This window comes from Rhinoderma darwinii, chromosome 6 (assembly GCF_050947455.1).
Source record: "Rhinoderma darwinii isolate aRhiDar2 chromosome 6, aRhiDar2.hap1, whole genome shotgun sequence".
In the NCBI taxonomy this organism is placed as follows: domain Eukaryota; kingdom Metazoa; phylum Chordata; class Amphibia; order Anura; family Rhinodermatidae; genus Rhinoderma; species Rhinoderma darwinii.
In genome coordinates, this window is record NC_134692.1 from 2,025,272 (window position 1) to 2,032,674 (window position 7,403).

At 46.6% G+C, this 7,403-nt stretch overlaps 1 protein-coding gene across 1 annotated transcript in view; it reads left to right on the plus strand.

Moving 5' to 3' along the window:
- The first annotated feature begins 6,954 nt into the window (after positions 1-6,954).
- ZNF148 (zinc finger protein 148) overlaps positions 6,955-7,403 on the plus strand; it is a 36,319-nt gene continuing 35,870 nt past the window's right edge. The window contains exon 1 of the mRNA XM_075829010.1: positions 6,955-7,300. The gene's annotated coding sequence lies outside the window, so the exon portion shown is untranslated. The remainder of the gene's footprint in view (positions 7,301-7,403) is intronic.

Consider the following 7,403-nt stretch of genomic DNA (forward strand, 5'->3'; position numbering starts at 1 on the left):
ATTTGAATGGGTTTGCCGACGTACTGTGCAGACGACCTGTTATTTACGCGTCGTCGTTTGACAGCTGTCAAACGACGACGCGTAAAAATACAGCCTCGTCAAAAGAAGTGCAGGACACTTCTTTGGACGTTTTTGGAGCTGTTTTCTCATAGACTCCAATGAAAATCGCTCCAAAAACAGACGTAAAAAACGCAGCGAAAACGGCGTGAAAACGCCGCGAAAAACGCGAGTTGCTCAAAAAACTTCTGAAAATCAGGGTCTGTTTTCCCTTGAAAACAGCTCTGTATTTTCAGATGTTTTTGGTCACTACGTGTGCACATACCCTTAGATGCAGCGATCGCAGGGCTGCCAACTGCTGCTATGGCAACAGAAGGCCTAACCATGGCCTCCTGCTCTGCCAATACAGAAGCCGATTAGGCCCTGCCCGGAGTCTAAGCCTGATTGGCCTGCTGCCAGTGAACGACTGACAGATCTAATACATTGCACTGCATAGGTTATGCCCCTGATGTACTCTGCCCGGCTTACATATACCCCACATTATAAACCGAAACCGCAGCAATACTCAAACAAAACTACTACCAAGCAAAATCCACGCTCCAAAAGCCAAATGGCGCTCCCTCCCTTCTGAGCCAAACCGCTGTTTGTACCCGGGAGAACCCTTCTAACCGTTTTTGTGGTGTCTCCCCAGTGGCATAAGCCGGGCACGACATATTTGCCACTGAATTGGCATATCCAGGGAAAAATTCCAATTTTTGCTTTGCACCATCCGCAGCGCAATCATTTATGGAAAAGACCTGTGGGGTGAAAATGCTCGTTACCCCCTTATTAAATGCCTCGAGGGGGTGCAGTTTCCATAATGGGGTCACTTCTCAGGGGTTTCTTTTATTATTTCACATCTGAGCCTCTGCCATTGTGAACCAATACTTTGTAAATCACCAAATTAGGCCCCAATTTTGCATGTTCCTCTTTCACTCCTGAGCATTGTTGAATGTCCAGGCAAGAGATTAGGGTCACATGTGGGGTGATTCTAATACCGGGAAACACCACATAATAATTAGAGGGCTGTCTTGTTATGGTGGCACAGGCCGGGCACCACATATTGGCATATTTATGGAAAAAAAATCACTTTGCAACATCGAGTGCACACTGTCTACAAAACACCTGCGGGGTTAACATGCTCACTACACACTTAGGTGAATACCTTAAGGGGTGTAGTTTCCAAAATGGGGTCACTTCTGGGGGGTTTCCACTGTTTTAGTCCCACGGGGGCTTTGCAAATGCGACATAGTGCCCAGAAACCAATCCAGCAAAATCTACACTTCAAAAGCCAAATGGCGCTCCTTCCTTTCTGAGCTCCGCCGTGTGCCCAAACAGCAGTTTATGACCACATATGGGGTATTGCCGTACTCGGGAGAAATTGCTCTACAAATCTTTGGGTTCCTTTTTTCCTCTATTTGTTAAGAAAATGAAAAATTTTGAGCTAAAGCTACGTCTTGTTGAAGAAAAAAAAATTCATTTAAAATTTCAATTTTATTATTTTCACATCCAAATTTTAATAAAATCTGTGAAACATCCGTGGGGTCAAAAGGCTCACTTCACCCTTACATGAATTTTTTGTGTGGTGACGTTTCAAAAAAATGGGGTCTTTTTCGGGGTGTTTCCTTTGGCATCACAAGACCTCCAACCGGACATGGCGCCTAAAATATATTCTAAAAGAAAGGAGGCCTCAAAATCCTCCAGCTGCTCCTTTGCTTCTGGGGCCGGTACTTCAGTCCAGTAACACGCTAGGGCCACATGTGGGATATTTCTAAAGACTGCAGAATCTGGCCAATAAATATTGAGTTGCGTTTCTCGGGTAAAACATTTTGTGTTACAAAAAAAAGAAAAAAGATGAAATACGAATTTCTGCAAAAAATTTTTTGCACACTTCACCTCTACTTTGCTTTTAATTTTTGTGAAATGTCTAAAGGGTTAAGAAACTTTCTAATTGCTGTTTTGAATACTTTTGAGGGGTGAAGTTTTTAAAATGGGGTGATTTATGGGGGTTTGTATTGTATGGGCCCCTCAAAGCCGCTTCACATCTGACCTGGCCCCGGTAATTACGGCCTTTTGAAATTTTCTTGAAAATACGAGAAATTTCTGCTAAAGTTCTGATCCTCGTAACGTCCTAGAAAAATAAAAGGATGTTCAAAAAACGCTGCCAATGTAAAGTAGACGTGTGGGGGATGGTAATTAGTGACTACTTTGTGTGGTAGAACTCTCCGTCTTACCAGCAGATACATTTAAATAAAATTAAAAAATTGCCAATTTTTTGCAAAATTTTGCTGCTATTCACAATTAAATACTGAATGAATCGAGCAAATGTTACCACTAACTTAACGTTCAATGCGTGACGAGAAAATGTCAGAATCGCTTGGATAGGTAAAAGCATTCCGGAGTTATTACCACGTAAAGTGACACGTCCGATTTGAAGAATGAGGCTGTCCGGAAGGTCAAATGTGGCCACAGCGGGAAGGGGTTAAACACGTCTGCATTATCAGATATTACAAACAAAATCTACACAAAAGATAATTGTAATCCATAAAAAACTCCCGAAACCTTCATAAAGCGTGAGAGCTCGAGACTTGGCTTATGTCCTGTTACATATCTTGTTTACTCCAGTCACATCCAGAGCTGCGTCACAGTTTTGCTGGCTTCTTTTCAGCTCTACTGGTGAACTGTAGGAGTTGTAGTGTTTACACCAGGCCCCTTGTTATTGTGCACTATGGAAGGGCTGCTAATATGATAAGGGTCACTATCGGCACAGAATTATACTCCAGTCACATCCAGAGCTGCAGATATAAGATATGATGTACATAATCAGACCGGTGTATTGTACCTGTGTTTAGCGGTCCGTATTCCAGGTGTAACACCCGGACTCCTCGCGGTTCTACCGGTACCATTTTACTGCTGGAGATCCTGGCGCCCGTTACACATTTTAGGCTGTGTTCACACGCAGTTTTCAGGCGTCCTTCAGGACATAAACGCCTCGAAAAATGCCTGAAAAAAACGGAAGCTGAACGCCTCCAAACATCTGCCCGTTGATTTCAATGGGAAAGATGACATATTTTTCAGACGGGGCGTTTTTTTACGCGGCCGTTTGAAAAAGCGGCGGGTAAAAAAAAACGCTTCGTAAAAAGGCGCGCACGTCATTTCTTGAGTCGTTTTTCATTGTGTCAATAGAACCGCTCCAAAAATCACAAGTTGCTTTAACCCCTTAATGACCGCCGATAAGCCTTTTCACGTCGGTCATTAGTGGCTTTATTCTACAGCGCCGCCATTCCACGTCGCGGCATCAGAATAAAGTAAACCGGGCCGGGAGCCGTTAAATCTCCCTGCTCTCGGCTACCAGACGTAGCTGAGGGCTGAGGGCGTCCCTGCTCGACCGGGTGAGTTCGATATTCGTATCGATCTCACCCGTTCAACCCTTCAGATGCGGCGCTCAATAGCGTGCGCCGCATCGGAGTTGTTTTGGAGAGAGGGAGGGGGGGGAGGAGCTCCCTGTCATCCCACCGACACCCGGCGATACGATCGCTGAGTGTCTCCCATGGCAGCCGGGGGCCTAATAAAGACCCCCAGGTCTGCCTGTAGTGAATGCCTGCTGGGTCATGCCGGAGGCCTAGCAGATGCCTGTGCGTTTTAAACAGACCGGCAGCAATACACTGAAATACGAAGTATTGCAGTGTATTATAATAGTGATCGGAGGATCGCATAGTGACGTCCCCTGGTGGGACTAGTACAAAAGTAAAAAGAAGTTGAATAAAGTTGTTTTAAAAAAAAAATATGAAAAACCCACTTTTTCCCCTTACAAAATGCTTTACTATTAAACACAATAAAGCAAAAAGTTACACATATTTTGGTATCGCCGCGTCCGTAACGACCCCGACTATAAAGTTCTTACATTATTTAACCCGCACGGTGAACGCCATAAAAAATAAAATAAAAAACAATGGAAAAATTGCTGTTTTCTGTGAATCCTGACTTTAAAAAAATGTGATAAAAAGTGATCAAAAAGTCGCATCTACTCTCAAATGGTACCAATAAAAACTACAAGTCGCCCCGCAAAAGACAAACCCTCATACAACCGCATCGGCGAAACAATAAAAACGTTACGGCTCTTCAAATATGGAGGCAAAAAGAAATAATTTAGAAAAGTGTTTTTACCGTGTAGAAGTAAAACATAAAAAATCTGTACAAATTTGGTATCGCCGCAATCGTAACAACCCGCTGAATAAAGTTATTGTGTTATTTATACGACCCGGTAAACGGCCCAGATTTAGGGCGCAAAAAAAGTGGTGAAATTTCAGGTTTTCTTCTACCCCCCCCCCCATAAAAAAAGTTAATAAAAGTTAATGAATAAATAATATGTCCCCCAAAATGGTGCTATTAAAAAGTACAACTTGTCCCGCAAAAAACAAGACCTTATACCGCGCTGTCGGCGCAAAAATGAAAAAGTTCTAGCTCTTGGAATGTGACGATGGAAAAACGTAAAAAATGGCTGGTCATTCGGGCCCGGAATGCCGGGGGAAGGGGTTAAAACCGGCTGAAAATCAGAGGCGTTCCCTGGAAAACAGCTCCGTATGTTACCGTTGTCTTTACTTTAGCGTGTGAACGCGGCCGTAAACACCCCGAAAAACGGCAAAAAATACAAGGGCTGAACGCCTTCAAACATGTGCGATTGACTTAAATGGGAATAACTGATTTGTTCCCACGGGGTGTTTTTTTACGTGGCAGTTTGTAAAAACGGAGCATAAAAAAACCCCTGTAAAAAAGAAGCGCAGGCACTTCTGGAGCCGTTTTTCATTAACTCTATAGAAAAACGGCCGAAAAAACGCCAGTTGCATAAAAAACTGCTGAAAAGCGGGGTCTGTTTTCCCTTGAAAATCTCCGTATTTTACAGCCGTTTTTTTTGCCGTGTGAACGCACCCTAAGGCTCTGTTCACACGCCGTTATTTGAAAATGAGGCGTAAACGAACCCCCCGTCGGAACAGAACGCCGTATTTCCCATTGAAATCAATGGGCAGATGTTTGGAGGCGTTTTGCTTCCGATTTTTCGGACATTTATGGCCCGAAAAACGTCTGAAAATAGCCTGTGTGATCGTACCCGAAGAGTCCTAACAATCACGAGTGATCCTTCCAGAGCGGATCGTGGTCACGTCTGCAATTCTGACTGGACTTTTGTTCTAGAATCCGCCGTCAGACGAGAAGAAACCCCCTGCAGGCATGGAAATATTGTGCTTGCTCTGGGGTTGTCATGGTAACAGACTACCTGTCATGTGACTTCGGTGGTAGGTCACATGACAGGAAGTCAATGCTGTGTTGGTTGAGTTACAATAGCAACCCCAGAGCAAGCGCAATATTTCCATCACTGCAGACATTTTTTTTTTCTTTTTATGTAATTTGAAAGTCCGAATACGGTGTCGCGTTACACGGCGGCGGCGCAAGACTGTAGAATGCAGAAAACGCCTTAATATTCACCTCCGACCGTGTTCACACGCGCTTCGCTGCCTTTTTCTTTTGGCTTTTACAGCCGTCATTCAATCATAAGATGAAGAAGAGGAAGAAACAGAACGCCAGAGCAACAAGTGTCCACGTGACGTCAGCAGACCGCGCAAATCACTGCGAAAAGATGTTTACTGATTTATAGGGTCGGAGGCGTGACATCACTGCTGAACGCTGCGCAGAAAAGCGGTTATGTGATTGTAACAGGAGCGGCACCGTGTCTGAACCAATCGCGTGTGCTCGTGGTGCGACGGCTGCCGGTCTGGTTTGTATCGATTTGAATCTCGGAGAAGTTCAGCTCGTTTTCTTAATTAAGCAACGTCCGCCATTTGGTAAAACCGCACGAACACAAATACAAACAGCGGCAATTTTGTTTTTCCAATTTTATAGAAACAGAAAAATATAGAAGTCACCGGCCAGCGACTCCGCGCCGCGCGGTCCTAACACGGAAAATAAAATAAATGACCCCCACTAATTCTACTGACACAAGTGAAAATGCAAATCATTGAAGCGCTCTGATGACGCGGCTGTGATGTCGCTGTGATGGTGTGGCTGTGTGATGGCGTGGCTGTGTGATGGTGTGGCTGTGTGATGGCGTGGCTGTGATGTCGCTGTGATGGCGTGGCTGTGATGGCGTGGCTGTGATGTCGCGGCTGTGATGATGTCGCTGTGATGGCGTGGCTGTGTGATGGCGTGGCTGTGTGATGGCGTGGCTGTGTGATGGCGTGGCTGTGTGATGGCGTGGCTGTGTGATGGCGTGGCTGTGATGTCACTGTGATGGCGTGGCTGTGATGGCGTGGCTGTGATGTCGCGGCTGTGATGATGTCGCTGTGATGATGTCGCTGTGATGGCGTGGCTGTGATGGCGTGGCTGTGTGATGACGTGGCTGTGTGATGACTCGGCTGTATGATGACGTGGCTGTGTGATGATGTGGCTGTGTGATGGCTCGGCTGTATGATGACGTGGCTGTATGATGACGTGGCTGTATGATGGCGTGGCTGTGATGATGTCGCTGTGATGGCGCGGCTGTGATGGCGTGGCTGTGTGATGACGTGGCTGTGATAGCGTGGCTGTGTGATGACGTGGCTGTGTGATGGCTCGGCTGTGTGATGGCGTGGCTGTATGATGACGTGGCTGTGATGTCGCTGCTGTGTGATGGCGTGGCTGTGTGATGGCGTCGCGGTGATGACGTGGCTGTGATGGCGTGCCTCCTGTGAATGTACACCATTATAGAAGATAAAGGTGCTCACTAGTGACTGACATCAGATTGTAGACGCCATTTTATCTAGAAAAGGTCAGGACAAAATAATCATAAAACCTGACGGATCTGTCGACGGCCACGCCCCCTACTGACTGCTCGAGACCTTTATAAACATGGCGCCCACCAATAACGAGGCTCCTCTTACCGAGGACTATATAATCCCCCCGCCCTCCCTCACAACAAGCGGGGTGTCACCGCCAATCACGTCACTGCTTGCATTGTATGTGCTGCGGTGAAGAAATAAAAGCGGACCTCTTATTGGGTGCGGCGTCTCCTGTGCGCGGTTTTCCCGCCGGTGCTGCGCTCCGTGCGGTGTAATGGACAGCGCCTTGTGTTTTGTGTATATTGTTTCGTATACACCGTCGTATACACCAGGCCGCCCCCGCCCTTCCTCCTCCCGGCATGCTTTGCGCGGGGCCGCCCAGTCTCCGGTTCCGGTGGAGGAAGAAGCCGCCACTGACACCGGTTGGACCGGCCCGGGACTCGGGGGGGATGCGGGTGAGTGCCGAGTCAGGAGACCTGCAGGGAGCAGAGAGGCTGAGGGAAAAACTCAGGAAACTCCGAGCGTCACAGGAAAGAACAGGCCTCAACCACCGGAACC